Source organism: Homalodisca vitripennis, chromosome 2 (genome assembly GCF_021130785.1).
Source record: "Homalodisca vitripennis isolate AUS2020 chromosome 2, UT_GWSS_2.1, whole genome shotgun sequence".
Lineage (NCBI taxonomy): Eukaryota > Metazoa > Arthropoda > Insecta > Hemiptera > Cicadellidae > Homalodisca > Homalodisca vitripennis.
The window spans coordinates 138,812,039-138,828,959 of NC_060208.1; positions in this window are offsets into that span (position 1 = coordinate 138,812,039).

Sequence of the window (16,921 nt, forward strand, 5' to 3'; positions counted from 1 at the left end):
TTCTGTGATTTTCTTTTTGCCATCATGGTTACTCATAAGACCACTGTAAAGATGTTACGAACTCGATGTTACATATACATAGTGTTACAGACCATCCGTGTCAAGAGTCCAGCGGTCAATCAGCTAACTGCAAAGGTTTAGTTTAAGTGGATTCTCTACTAAATCGACCTCAAAGAATTTTGTTTGAGATAATTTCAAAAATTCTAAAAAAGTTTCATGTTCAGATCACAAAAATTTCAAATTAAAAACACACGTCACTTTGTAAATTAGTCTTATCTCCATATCTTGATGTCAAAGAAAACACTCAATAATCTCAATTCGTTTCAAAATGGTGATCAGTTTATAGAAAAAGAGCATGGTTTTTTATTTTTATTTCCTTTCCTATAATATAAGCCTACACAAAACTTTTCTCTCAATATTTTATGACACGGTTATGCATGTATTATTTGAAAGCTCGTTTCTTGAAGAATCGGAAAAACATTTTATTTCAGGAAGGGTTTGAACATTGAGGGTAACAATAGTAACAAAAACACTATTTTCTATATACCACCATTTCGAAACGGAATGATAATGAAATTTTACTTTCCACTAAAATGCTTAGTACGTACAGGCCTTCAAAACCCTGTACATCAATAGGACGTATATTTGCCCATGGAATATTTGAAATTCTAGCATGACAGTGTTGAAATTACTTCAATTAAATTCTTTGAGGTCGATTTAGTAGGTAAGGAATCAGTTTTCACTAATTTGTAGTTAGCCGACAGTGTTGAAATTACTTCCATTAAATTCTTTGAGGTCGATTTAGTAGGTAAGGAATCAGTTTTCACTAATTTGTAGTTAGCCGACAGTGTTGAAATTACTTCCATTAAATTCTTTGAGGTCGATTTAGTAGGTAAGGAATCAGTTTTCACTAATTTGTAGTTAGCCGACAGTGTTGAAATTACTTCCATTAAATTCTTTGAGGTCGATTTAGTAGGTAAGGAATCAGTTTTCACTAATTTGTAGTTAGCCGACAGTGTTGAAATTACTTCAATTAAATTCTTTGAGGTCGATTTAGTAGGTAAGGAATCAGTTTTCACTAATTTGTAGTTAGTCGACAGTGTTGAAATTACTTCAATTAAATTCTTTGAGGTCGATTTAGTAGGTAAGGAATCAGTTTTCACTAATTTGTAGTTAGCCGACAGTGTTGAAATTACTTCCATTAAATTCTTTGAGGTCGATTTAGTAGGTAAGGAATCAGTTTTCACTAATTTGTAGTTAGCCGTTTGACTGCTAAACATACGGGTGGTCTGAACCATCCTGCCTAGAAAATGAAGTTTCATACAAATTTGGAATATTACAGGTCAGTTCATTGCCGATTTATCGTGCGGACAGACAGAATATTTTCCTGTCCTATGAGTCTCTTCACTGGCAAAATTCAGTTTTCACAACAAAATACAATTTTTTTTTAACAAATTCTATAAATATTTATTCTGTGATTTTCTTTTTGCCATCATGGTTACTCATAAGACCACTGTAAAGATGTTACGAACTCGATGTTACATATACATAGTGTTACAGACCATCCGTGTCAAGAGTCCAGCGGTCAATCAGCTAACTGCAAAGGTTTAGTTTAAGTGGATTCTCTACTAAATCGACCTCAAAGAATTTTGTTTGAGATAATTTCAAAAATTCTAAAAAAGTTTCATGTTCAGATCACAAAAATTTCAAATTAAAAACACACGTCACTTTGTAAATTAGTCTTATCTCCATATCTTGATGTCAAAGAAAACACTCAATAATCTCAATTCGTTTCAAAATGGTGATCAGTTTATAGAAAAAGAGCATGGTTTTTTATTTTTATTTCCTTTCCTATAATATAAGCCTACACAAAACTTTTCTCTCAATATTTTATGACACGGTTATGCATGTATTATTTGAAAGCTCGTTTCTTGAAGAATCGGAAAAACATTTTATTTCAGGAAGGGTTTGAACATTGAGGGTAACAATAGTAACAAAAACACTATTTTCTATATACCACCATTTCGAAACGGAATGATAATGAAATTTTACTTTCCACTAAAATGCTTAGTACGTACAGGCCTTCAAAACCCTGTACATCAATAGGACGTATATTTGCCCATGGAATATTTGAAATTCTAGCATGACAGTGTTGAAATTACTTCAATTAAATTCTTTGAGGTCGATTTAGTAGGTAAGGAATCAGTTTTCACTAATTTGTAGTTAGCCGACAGTGTTGAAATTACTTCCATTAAATTCTTTGAGGTCGATTTAGTAGGTAAGGAATCAGTTTTCACTAATTTGTAGTTAGCCGACAGTGTTGAAATTACTTCCATTAAATTCTTTGAGGTCGATTTAGTAGGTAAGGAATCAGTTTTCACTAATTTGTAGTTAGCCGACAGTGTTGAAATTACTTCCATTAAATTCTTTGAGGTCGATTTAGTAAGTAAGGAATCAGTTTTCACTAATTTGTAGTTAGCCGACAGTGTTGAAATTACTTCAATTAAATTCTTTGAGGTCGATTTAGTAGGTAAGGAATCAGTTTTCACTAATTTGTAGTTAGTCGACAGTGTTGAAATTACTTCAATTAAATTCTTTGAGGTCGATTTAGTAGGTAAGGAATCAGTTTTCACTAATTTGTAGTTAGCCGACAGTGTTGAAATTACTTCCATTAAATTCTTTGAGGTCGATTTAGTAGGTAAGGAATCAGTTTTCACTAATTTGTAGTTAGCCGTTTGACTGCTAAACATACGGGTGGTCTGAACCATCCTGCCTAGAAATGAAGTTTCATACAAATTTGGAATATTACAGGTCAGTTCATTGCCGATTTATCGTGCGGACAGACAGAATATTTTCCTGTCCTATGAGTCTCTTCACTGGCAAAATTCAGTTTTCACAACAAAATACAAATTTTTTTTAACAAATTCTAAAATAAGGGGGAAACAAAGAAAATTTTTTATAAAGATTCCCATTTTCCAAAATATCAGAGATGTATTACACATTAATTTAAACGTTGCTTATATTTCTTCCCCTCCTCCTCCCACTCTCTAGCGAAGACGACTAGTGATATAATTTACTGTCTCGATGAGTTATTGGTGTAAGATGTAAGATGACGATCACTGGAAGCTGTCAGCTGCAATGTGCGGTGTAATTTGCTACCCGACTTTAATTCATTTTGATACTTCTTGATATGTTCTTCATTGGACTCTTTCGAAATGTTGAAGTACAATCATGGCAAAACATAGGTTATACCGTAGGCTCTTACTTTAAGAAGGACATATATTACAGTTCCAATCAAGAAAATAGCCAAGAAAATTTTTTGGGAGGGGTCCAGACAGCTAATATTTTCCTGTATTGGACAGAGAGTAAAGCCCCATTTTGTCCCTTAAAATGTTATTGACCCGTTTCTTTGTTGATAATCTGGGGGGTCTGGACCCCTTGAACCTCCTCGCTGGCTACGTCCTTTGTTTCGATTAACCACATCCCGATTAACCGAATTTCATGTTTAATCCAGTAGGTTTTATGCAAGAAAGTACAGACTTTACTTACACAAATAAAGAAACCCATTCGCCAGGTTATCGAAAAATCCGAAAGAGCGTAACGAAAGAGTTATCGTACAAAAGGACTGACCTTTGACCTTTTGACTTCAAAATCAATACGTTTCTTTCTTGGAAGAAGAGAATAGCACATTTTAAATCCATTTTTAAATTTCCCGATGGGATAACATGATTAATTGTATTTATTCTGAACCGCTTTAGTTTAAAAGCATCGTTAGCAATACTATTAATACTAACATAGGTAATAAGATATAATATGTGTCCTACATCTATCTAAATTAACATTTTTAGGTCGTGTATTAGTAACAATGTTTCGAGGTGTAATGAAACTAAGAAAACCTTTTTACAAACTAAGGCTTTAATCAACAAAATTCAACTAGATAACCTTAAATATTCAATCAGAATGTATAAACAATTACTTAATATCTTCTTTAAAAATAACAGATGATCTAGTTATGTTTACATGGAGTAAATTATATAACACGAGGTATTTAATAGTATTTGTATTTATTACAAATCAAATTAATTTACAAAATAGAATTTTAAACCCAACATTTTCAAAAAACGTACAAAAGAATAAATTATATGATTTAGGCCTAAATAATATTGTTTAACCAAATTACTTTACTGTAATTGAAAATAGCACTTCAATACAATGAAATATTATAGAACATTTACCGCAGGGTCACATCGGATTTGTATTTCTGCTGAAGAAAAATATTTTAAATAATCTAAAAGTAATTATTAGTATCAGAAATTCTGAAAATGACTATAGAAATAATATGTGATTAAATTTGTATCTTATTATAAAACTCAATTATTGTAAAAGTAGCTAAACGCGATTTGATACTATATTCCTAAATGTAATGCTTTCGAGAGAATGTATGATTATATTTTCTCCTATCCCAAAACAGCTTAAACGTTTCGTAAGACAGAGTTTTTAGGCTTTACATAATTAAAGCGTCCCGACTGAAGCTTATTTTGCACTCTTTATCCCTATATAACGCCATTTTTATGTATGTAAAATTAAATATATAATAACTTAAAAACCTCTCCTCCATTACTTAAGAAACATTTCGTTGAATCAGTTATTAATAAATCACTATGGTGGTTGTGTGCACAATGAATATTTCATTTATGAATAGGGGCACATCTGTATTAATAATAAAACAATCTATGTATGGGACTAAATTTCACAATTATTTTGGTAGTTACACGTTTCATACATGATAGCGGTTGATAAAAATCGTGTAGTATTAATTCTTCAGTGCGCCTGCAAAATAATAAGATGCTTTTTCACATAATATAAGTAGTAGTAAAACGACGTGTGCTATATGCAGGCGCTGCAGGATAAAACACAAGAAACGACAGAAATTTTTCAAGCAAAACTGCTATTCACTCATTTTAATTCTATATCTTTGAATGAAGCAAGTTTATAGAAATGTATAAAATATGTGACCCTTGCAACACTGTTTAGTTAGCATACACTTCCTAAATTTAACTAAATCTTGTCAATCTTACCTCCTTTGAAATCTTAAATTAAGAACTCAAGTCCAACAAAAGCAAAATAATAATGATTTATAAAAGACAATTTTATCTAAATCTTTTTCAAACAGATTGAAGGAGATTAAACTCAAGTATATAATTCCTTACCTCGATCCTGGAGTAAGATATAAATATATATGCGTTTGACACCCTGGGCAAAATTGTCAACTTAACCCTCCCCCCTTTTACCACTCGGTCACTCGGTAATATTGTGTTCTTGATTTATTATGATAAGCTTTTAGATTGTTTTCTGTTATAGACTAAGCACACCACAGTCTGATCTAATTTAATGGCACAACCCATCCCAACCTAACCTAACCTAGTTATTGTTATTAATCAAGGTTAGGTTAGGTAGTGTCTATAGAATAAAACGTGGCTATACATATAACGGAAAAGATCTATGCTTTCTACAAGCACTGGACTTACTAATTATATATACACCATAGTAAATAGCAACAAAGGCTGATTAATTTTTCTTACAAAACGTTTGCTATTTATTTTCATGGTAATCTCTAATATTCAACAATTTACTATACAGATTTAAATTTAGATTTTCTTTTACTTTACAAAATAGTTTGTAATATCCGAAAGATCTGTACTGAGATTTACGTTTTATAAACATCACAGCAACATTAGAGAATTTAATTTGTCTTGTGAAAGCGTTTACCTTTCGCGTTCTTGACATTAGTCGAAACAGAAAACCCTCTTTCTGCGGTAGGCCTACAGTTGGTCACGGTGATGTAAGAAAAATCGTGATGGACACTTCAAGACTTAGAAATTTAGTTTTCAGATTTTTTTGAAATTTACATAATTTTGTGTAATGTAATCATAAGTCAAATCTTTCTTTGAAATCTTCCTCTCTCACAGATATTTAAAGTTATGATACTCATTTTCCAAGCTACTATCAATATCATTATGGTGCATTTCATGGAGTTTGTTTGCAACCTGTGATACGTACTCCTGTGGTTTATTTTGTAAGAGAATGGAAAGTATTTAGAATTTGTTGGCCACATGTTCTTAAGCTGATTTTCGTCTTGACAGGTTACATATTGATGGGTCAAAGATTGTTATATACAGTTGAGTTTTTAAAACGGACCTTTCATTAAGCTTAGTCAAAACATCATGGGCCTCATCTGCAAAGGTTTTTCTTGTTTTGACTCTTGTGTACTTAGGAGATTCAGATTCAACTTGGAACAAGCTTTTTGTCTGCTTCTTCGTAATTATCAAACTCATTCATTTTTCCTTTTAAGTAGCTCTTCGAGGCCTGGAGTTGCTTTCCATAAAATGGCAAGAAAAGCGATTTTAAACTTATTTTCAAGCTCTTTAGCTTCCACCTGAACAGCAGGCTTGTGAGTGAAGTCTACAGCACTGTTTCTGAGTGATGCTTTCATTTCTTGATAGCCTTTGACAAGAGACTTTATGATATCGGATCTTGCGGACTGCATTGTATCTGACAATGATTTCACCACAAGAGTTTTACTTCTCTCCAAACATGTCTTTTAAAATCTTCCATCTATGAGACGAGTTTGGAAAAAAGTGAACAGGGCTTGGACAAATCCTAAAAACCACTACAGTTTCTGTGCAGCACTCAGTAACTGCAGAACTAACTAGGTCAAGTGAGTGTACTGCAAAAGTACACGTTCAGCAAAAGTACACTGTTGTATGATTCTAGACTGTAGACCAGTGTAAGCTCCTGACATATTTGCCACATTATCATAACTTAGCCTGTCATATTTTAATCTCCAAGCTTAATTCTGAGATAGAACTTAAAACGGCTTCTTCTAAACTATATGAAGTACGTACTATTCCTGGTAGGTGCTTGAAAATACGTTCCTTTGGCTCGATCCAAATGTAGCGAGAACCAAAGTCAATTTGTCTGTGTCTAAACAATCAGGAGTTGAATCAACTATGAGAGCATAATTATGAGAATGGTTAACATCACATGGACTCGTCACAAATTTGAGCAGATAGGTATGATACCTATCCTTCTTTATTTCCATACTGAACGAGATGTTGGGAAAGGAGAGGGTCTTATTCGCTGATTAGTTCAAGACATCTGAGATAAAGATCGTTAGATTTGGATCCTAAACGTTCATTGTCATCCTGAAAAGGCAATTTTGTAGAAAGGGAACGCTTGGTTCCGGCACAATTTTGTTATCTGGGTGGAGGGGGGGTAGTTTGCAATATGATCGATAGTTGAAGACAAAGTGACGTCCAACGTTCCAGTGTCTTTTACATCAATATCACTCATAAAAGCTTACGAATCTTCAATTTTTTGCTCAGAAAGTCCATCGAAATTTCTTGATGTTTATTAATTTTAAAGTCAGTTGAAAACAAACAAGCTTCATTATTAGGCAAGGTGGTGAGTGTACCTGGACACTCCTAAGAGTGCATGCATGTGTTCTTGCTAGAGGTAGCTGTAGACGAGATAGAAGCAAACCTTTGAGTAAGGAAGGGCGCAATTTTGGGCACTTTCTTTAAAAGCTCTTTTTCCTTACTTTGCTTTTTGGCAGCACGCTTCCTAAATTCAGTACTACTTATTTTTTTACTCCTATTGAACTAATTGTAAACTTAAATGAAAAAGAATAAATTAAAACATTAACATAATGTTATGGAGATGGAGTGCGAATCAACTGAAACTAAATCACACAATAAAAATCCATGTCCAGTGTGCCCATTTATAGCCCGGGGGCTGATGAATATTGCCCACCTAGAGTTGTGTATCCGTTGCTATAGCTTAAGTAAATAGTGAAAAAAAACTTAATAATGTTGTATATTATTTATACAATATATTGTGTATAAATAACAACAATTCATATTCTATGAGAAACTCATATGACTTTCAGAATCCTGACAAGAGCAGTTTACACATTTTTATAAAACACTCAAAAGTATCTCAGTTTTTAGATGTTCGACTTTCTCGTGAACACCGGCGCTGTCATCTCAATATCCTCGTCACAAGTGCCTTCTTGAAGGAGGACGGCAATCTGTCTGCAACGACGATATTGCTGCTGATGAAACCCCAAGATTAAAATCTCCCGTATGTGGCGTTTCTGTAGAGGAGTGATATTAGCAAATTATGCAACAATATTCTATAAGAAATTTGTGTGCACAGTAAAAACAATATGGAACTTGGCGTCACATTGAATTATTGCTTGTATAAATAAATAATGCATTTTAATGAAACAACTGTGAATAACTTTCATTATATTTATATAAGTATTTATTACTTTACATAACTTTTAACACTCATAACATTATAATAATCACAATTATGATCAAAGATTAAATAAATGAACATCAATAAGTTAACTTGAAATCAACTGGGCAATTATAGTAACCTCAACAACATCTTTTTAAATGATGAAGCCTTATACCTTCATATTCGTAAAAGTTATACAATAGTATTTTAGAGTATTATTATGGGTTTGATTTTTACATATTATTTTACTGATTGTAATTTCCCCATAACAAACTGTATTCGAACATGTGTCCATTTGGTCCATCGTCACTTATTTTGCCAAATGCATATTTTCTTATAACCCAGTAAATCGAGTGTATAAATTCTCTCTCCTAAATATATATAAACTGAAAGAATAATACTTCTGGTATTAAGCGTTGTTGAATATAATTAAAATTTTTTCATGAAGAATATTAATTATAAGATTGTAGAGGGCATGTATAACAGTGACAGATAGTTATAACCTATCCTAGTAAATACAGTATATAATAGATTCATTTTTATATGGGGTTTAAATTTTTTCAGGGAACCGGGCAAAACAAAATGATGCCACTGAGAAATAAGACGCAAACTTATGAAAATAACGGATGGTATCTTCTTCATCGACAAATGTAACAAACATCTATTATCTTTCGGAATATCTTTGCTGGAAGTTTCAGTCTAGATGAGATTTGCATACCTAGAAACGACAACGTTTTGTTTCCTTGCAACCATGAGAATTAGCTGCATGTATTAATAATAATAATATTATTTTAACAATAAATCATTGCATTGAGAAAGTCAGTTTGCTATTATTAATTAAGTTCCCTAACTAAACACATTTATACATTATATTTATACATTTACAATACTCATTCAACGTGAGACTCGGGGATCTAACTAATTAATTGTATGTAAAGTTTGATTCTCCCAGCAGCCAGCCACTAACTCCTTGCCAGAATAAAACGCATTTGACACTAGTAGGTGCTTCAGAAGAGCTTTAAACTGGTTTAAACTATCCGATTGTATAAAACCCTCATGGAGCCGATTGAGAAATTTGACTCCAGCCTATGACGGCAAGCGTTCGAAATCCACAGTCCTAGGCTGTTGAGCACGGTAACTCTCATTGCCTTTAGTCTCATATGAGTGAATGTCAATAACCTGTATAAGAAAGCACTTTGATTGACAATACAGGGCAACCTCCAATATATAGAGGCAGGGCAGAGTCAGCAATTCAAGCTCCCTGAAAGCATCCCTACACAGCTCTCTGATGTTTATGTGGGAAATTATTCTGACAGATTTTTTTTGTATTCTAAATACTCTTACTAGATTGTATTTGGCATAGCTGCCCCAAAATCTTAAACCAAATGTTAAGTATGGATAAATTAAATAAATAAATAAATGACGTCTTTATTTGAAGCGATTTTCAACATTACATTGTTGTTTTTCAAAATAACTGAAGTCATACATTTTCAATCAAGGCACATACAAATCTATCTATCATCATCCAAGAAATACAAAATTAAACTAATCAAACCGATAATACATTACATTAAACAGCTATTTAGGGGTGAAACACTCCTCCTCCAAAGCCAGTCTGAGATTGTTTTTAAACGAGGAATATCCATAAGCCTTTAGACTGTGAGGGACGCTGTTGTATATCTGGGGGTTAAAGTATCTAAATCCATTCCTCCCCATCTCTAGCCTGACCTTGGGCACCTCCAGCATGGCTCCTGCCGAGTGTGACAGTCCCTAATCTCAGCCCGGGTCTGTAGCATCCCCCTGAGGTAAGAGGGTTTTCCCGTCAGCAACACCTTGTGACCAAGGCAAGCCACCTGAAGTTTGAAAATGCACTTTATCGGAAGGATCCTTGCTGTACGGCGATACTGGCTAACGTGATCAAATTTTCTCAGGCCGTACACAAATCTTACAGCAGAGTTCTGTAACCTATCAATCAGGACAAAGGGTCAATCTGCCCCAAATACAGGAAGATCATAAACAATAACTGGGAAAACCACAGATTTGACAATCTTAAGTTTCACTTCCTCCTGGAGTAACCCCTTAAACCTAAACAATACTCTTAACCTATTCATTACACCACGATTGATATTTTGAACATGGTTCAAGAAGGTTAACTGCTTGTCAAAAGTAACGCCAAGGATTTTTACTGTGTCCGAAACCTGCAAAGGAACACCTCCCAAGGAAACTCCCAAATGTCCATTACTAAGAAAGACTGCATTTGAAGAGGGGTAAAAATTAACAAGTGAACACTTTCTTGGATTCAACTGAAGCCCGTAATCGTCAGCCCAGAGCCTGACCCTCAGCAAATCAGCATTAATCTGCCGCATTGCCAAGGAAGACTGTAATGGAGGATATGACAACACAAGCTGAGTGTCATCAGCGTAGGAGTAAAGGGAACAGAATGATAACTCAAGATTAAGATCCGCAGTATACAATAGAAACATAATAGGACCTAAGCAGCTACCCTGAGGAACCCCTGACTCCTTGAGAGCAATCCCTGAAAGACGATCATTCACCCTGGTTACCTGGGTTCTGTCGATCAGATAAGAGCGAAACCACATTGTTGAAACCTGATCAAAACCGTAGTAATACAGCTTAGCCAAAAACATATCAAACTTCACTGAATCGAATGCATGTGAGAAATCAAGAGCAGCTAAACTACTTCAGAAATTCTTATCCCTGGCGGAAAACAGTTGGTTTGTCAAACTTAGTAGAACAGATGTCGTACTGAAACCCTTCCTGAAACCAGACTGACTATCGAGCAAAACACCGCTGTACTTCAGGAAGGAAACCAACTGATTTGTCACAATTCTTTCCAATGCCTTATACAGAACTGGTAAAATGGAAATGGACCTAAGCTCAGACACACTTATAGGATTACTATTTTTGGGAAGAGGGATGACCAGGCTTTTTTTCCATCCAGAGGGGAATTGGCCAGAGGAGAGAGAGAGATTAATGATATGGGTGACAGCCCCGATACAGAAAGGACTAACTGCTCTGACCATGTTGATTGAAATTCCGTCAATGCCAAAGGCTGCTGTGGAGATACTGTTGATAATGTTTTTAACCTCACTCTCGCTCACCTGCCGAAACTGAAATTTATCTTGCACCTTTTCGCAAGTAGCGTGCTTATAAAAAGTGAGCCTTTCCGGGTTCACACTGTTATCGCCGCCCAAGCCAGCAAAAGTAGTGGTTAATTTCATCCGGGGAAATATTCACCGATACAGAACCGCCAGCAGTGCCTACCTTTAGATCTCCTGCGCGCAAGGTTGCCCAGAAAGATTTTGAGTCACTGCACTTTAACTTTGCCGCAAAATAATCTTTTTTTGCCTTTCTAACGGCGTAATTGAGTTTATTGCTTGCGCTACAGTATGCCGCTTTCGCACGTGCATCATTACGATAAAGTAAATCTTTTTAATTGGTTTTTTATGCATCTCAGAAGCATTATTTCTGAATTTCGCCAGGGCGCTTTCCTTTTGGTCAAACGCTTTTTTTACCAATGGAGCACATGCATTAAATACTTATAATGCATTAAATACCGTGTAATTCCCGCGGTTAACATATCCACAGCATCGTCATTATCACTCTGAAGTTCAACCCTCATTTAATGGAGGAAAGCTCTGAGGAAAACATTTGCAGATCCACCTTTGACAGTTCTCTGTAAGAAATGAATTTTCCTTCATCCCTTCCTTAGTCACAGAAAACCAACTTGTGGTCAGTGATACGCTTGCCTCGACCATCCAAGATCTTAGACGTGTCAACCACACCAACAGTCATGTTGCTCAGGGAATTCCTAACGATGATATGATCAATCAAGGCTGCGGTATTGTCGGTTTCGCGGGTTGGCTCATTGACGATCTGAGCAAGGTTCATCGATGCCAAGATATGCTTGAAATAGTTGAACTCCGGCTTATTGTTCCCAAGAAGACTAACATTAAAGTCGCCCATCAAAATCACCTCATCAATTTGAGAGAGCATGTCAATGAAGAGGGCGTGGAACAGAGAAGTAAAGCATGAGTAAGGGATATTCGGAGGCTTGTAGACCACACAGACACACAAGCGTAATCCCTGAACTTTTCCCAACAAGCATATGTATTCCTGCCGGCCATCAATATGATCAAGATAGATCCGCTTCATATCGAATCTTTCCCTGAAGTAGATGGCGAAACCGCCGCCATTTGAAGGCAAGCCAGGGCCGCACATCCTATCAAAACGCCAAAATGAATAGCCCTTCAAACTGTAACAATCCGAAGACATATCAGGAGTAAGCCAGGTTTCTGAGATACCCAGGAAATCAAAGTCAAAATCCTCAACTATAGAGCAGAGCTCACTGAACCCCGTGTTAATTGAACGAATGTTCACATGTGCTAATCTGCAGGGAGATGGCGGCCTATGACTGCGTTTCCCGATAAAGTGGGAGATAGAGGTGGTTGTACAGAGCTGGCCACTGAGGGCAAAACATTCAAAGAGAAGTGACCGTCTAAGGCTGCGGTCTCCGAAGAAGTAGGCGCTAGAGGAAGAGGTACAGAGCTAACCGCCGAAGGCACTACATCCACTCCCCCCTGAATATGAGAGGAAATAAACTTGCCGAGAAGATGGTTTCCCGTTCTGTTAAGATGACGACCATCACGAGCCAAGTGATATCTTTTTATTGAGTCATTGGCGTCAACAAAAACCACACCGAAGTTATTGCACATGAGATCTAATTGCTCGTTAAAAAGATAAATGGATGAGTTACTGATGTCTCCTCGCTTCAGGACTCCACTCAAGATGATCTTAGATTTAGGGAACTGACCCTTAGCAACACTTAGCAGATCAGCCATGCTGTGGAGAGCAGCCTTCTTTCCTCAGCCACCATTATATCCAGCACCCCCATTGTACCCATTTACCAAATTATTTGTCCCAGCATGAATGAAGATAAGTTTTGGCTGGGAAGCCACATACCCCAAACGCTTTTGCTTAATATGTACTATTTTTGCCCCGGGACAGCCATCAACGGTTGCCCCATTCTCAGCACAAGGGGTACCCGCGTACCTCAACAAAGAGTCCTCAATCACTAACACCCCCGCGGATGATTGACACCCAATTGAGTATGAATCAGAGCCGGCCTCTCCAGACACCCAAATCAGCCTGACTAGCAACTACCTCAGTAACATTACTGCAAGATTTCATATTCATACAACTAGGCTTATGTTTAGCACCTTGTGTAACTGAGGTAACATTACCTTTAGAGGACTTTCTGTACTTATTATTTTTGGTATTTCTCTTCCGTTTAACATTCCATTTACCAGATACATTTCTTATTACACCAACTACGCCAGAGTTTACTTCCTCCTGGTCACCAGAACCTAATAATACATCATACGGATTTTAGTGGACAAAACTAGATTTTATTTGAGCTTGTATTCTTTGCTATGATTGGGACCCACCCTTGTCCAAAGATTATCCTTAACCTTTGTTTTGTCTATTACAGAGTCACACTTACTACAACTCAACTTAGCTACAGTTTACAGCCTCATTTCGTTCCAGGCCTACCACAGGAATGTCAGAGGAGGCCTTATTACTATTTACATTGACACCACTTGGGTGAGGCACAAATATGTGAGAAGAAATACACCAATCATTGAAAGAAGTGTTACTTATCCTAGCAGCACTACAATATCCGTCATAGACAAGCTTGGTATTTACAAGGACATGTATGCCACATTCAAAATCTTTGCTCTGTTGACTACATTTAGTTACAAAAAAACATGTTTTCCTCAAAATTCAATTTATGCATAAAAATCTTTTATAAATGCTCAAATTAGTGTTTGAAAGAGAGTTCTTGACTCTCCAGTGACCAGACTTAGCATTAATATCAATAAAAAGTAAACTCCAATGAGTACCATTGTCAGACTTGAGTTCCGCTCCATTATTATTTATACAAGAAAAGCAAAGTCAAATGAGTAAAAAGAAAGATCTTTCAGTTGTTGCTTTACAACATCAGGGCTACCATGGTTAATAATAATTTGTGTTACAGAGGGACCTAAAACCAAGGCTTTTGCCTTATTGCTGTCATTAAACGCATCAAAATAAGAATCCAGAATCTTGTCATCCAGCCAACGCCCAGCTTTCCATACAGAGTCATTAGCATTATTGAGCTGCGCTCTTAACTTAACTACCTTCTTATTTAACTCTAAATTCTCTTGTTCACAAATATTTAATTTCTGAATAAAAGCATCAGCCGTGGCATTTTTCTCCATAATTAGAGATTGGAGAGAATGATTTTCCTCTTTAATTTGATTTAAAGTACCATTACATGAATTTAAACTATTTTCCAATAACATATTATCTCTTAAAATAGAGTCTCTTTCTTCAGTGATGACATCTTGGGCGTGTAAAGAGTCGTTTATTGCAGCTCGACTATTACTTTTCACCTCCAACAGTTTATTTTCGAGAGATAAAATGTCTGATTTGCCGGATTCAACCAAAGATTCGAGATGTGAGATCATGCCCGAAGTTTCGTCGAGTTTTTTTAATATGTTGTGAGACACCCGTTTCCAATTCTTGCAGTCTAGGGTCCGGAAAATTAGCTTGCAATTTTTTCCAATTTAGGCAGAGTTCGGAGACAATGTTTGCAGAGATGTCATCAAGATTGTTTGTAGTATTTAATAAACTTTCCAAATTTTCACAAGCTAACTTTGCACGAGTTACCACCATTGTCAATTTATGGTAAAACAAAATCAGAAGAAAAACAAAAAGATAAATTTGCCTATTAAAAACACTATTATTACAGTCAGGAAGGAATACAGGATTTCCAAATACTCCTGAAAAAGGACATTGGCAATTAGCACTGTAGATATGTAGTGAGGTTGCCGTCCATAAAATGCAGGCGCAAGTGAAACCGCGCCGTAGTCGGACAGGTGGCTAGGCTATCGCGCTGTAGCTGCAGCGAGCAGCCTCGCACTGTCGATACCGGCCTGAATAAAACACTTTCAAACTCGTTATAAAAAACTGTACTATTAAGATTTTTGTGATGCCGGTTCTATTAAGCCAACCTAAAATAGGACAAACAAACGAGCATATCTTAGAAATGTATAACCTGAAACCATAAAACTGATGATATTATATTTTATTTTAATCCGGCAGAAGGTAGCTGCGGCTTTCGATACTCCGCGGGTATGCCTAACGTCTCGGCGGTTCTGATGTCATTGGCCATTCGTGTGCTTCTGGTCGATCTCCAGTCGCTGTGCAGGTTTCTCGCCCGCCTTCACCTGCTGCTTCCTGTGTGTCCACTTCCATCCCACTTGAGCCCAGAACACCAAACATTAGGACTTTATCAGATGCCGTCAACACATTTCCAATCCTTCCAACGGAGGGGAAACATTGTATTAATTGAAAACGTTCAGCTTGTAAGTTCAATGTGAGCAATGACTGTATAACTTCTATCTTTCTTAAACGTTGCAAGCTTGAGCCTTAAATAATTATTGTATTGAGTAATTATATTGATTTTTCGAATTCTATTAATCAGGTGTCATCAGCCAGTGGGTAGGTTAATGAAGTGGACCCATGAGTAGAACCTCACATGAAAATCAGAAATCCTTGCTCATTGAATTGGCTATCATTGTCATTGCAATATACATATATATACACATAATTATGCAGGTGTCATCAGCCAGTAGGTCATAGGGTGGGTAGGTTGATGAAGTAGACGCATGAGTAGAACCTCATATGGAAATCAGAAATCCTTGCTTATTGAATTGGCTATCATTGCCTTGTAGTAGTAAACTGCAATATATATACTCGTATATATACACACACACACACACACACACACACACACACACACACACACACACACACACACACACACACACACACACACACACACACACACACACACACAACAAACACATACACACATACAGTGATATTATACAAATGTCTGTGTCTTCCATGTAGAGATGGAGCCTGTTTGTTGGAACGGGGTGGGGTCAGCGTAACATATGAGTAATATTGAACATACTCCAGTTTGAAGGAAGATTAAATAATTAGTTTGTAATTTAATACATTTTAATAATAACATAATTATTCATAATAAAGAATACGGTATTATGAATAATTTTGATTTTTTGTAAGTTCTAACTTTTAAAAACTTATTGCAAAAATATTACAGCATTCTATAACAACATTTCGAACACTTTATGTAAATAAACAATGTGTGGCAAAAGAGCAATGTAACGATATTAACAATCAATTAACGACATTAAATAACAGTAATGCATATGTAAATACTGAATGTACAGACTCCAACATCCGATTTAAAAAAAACATAATTTTAAGGAAAAATGTAAAGGCGTGTGGTTTTTTTTTGTTTTCAGTGAAAACGTATCTTCACTCCAATTTTAAAATTACAATTATTGATGTATTAGCCAATCGATTACGTTACGTCTTATGAAACCTGCCCATATTGTTGATGTCGAAACATTCCTCGAAATTGTAAATATCAGGAAAAAAATCAAAATTCAGATGATGATTACGAGTGCCATTAGTGCAGGCTGCAGCAGTAACTTATGGGGTGGCCTACACTGCTAGTGAC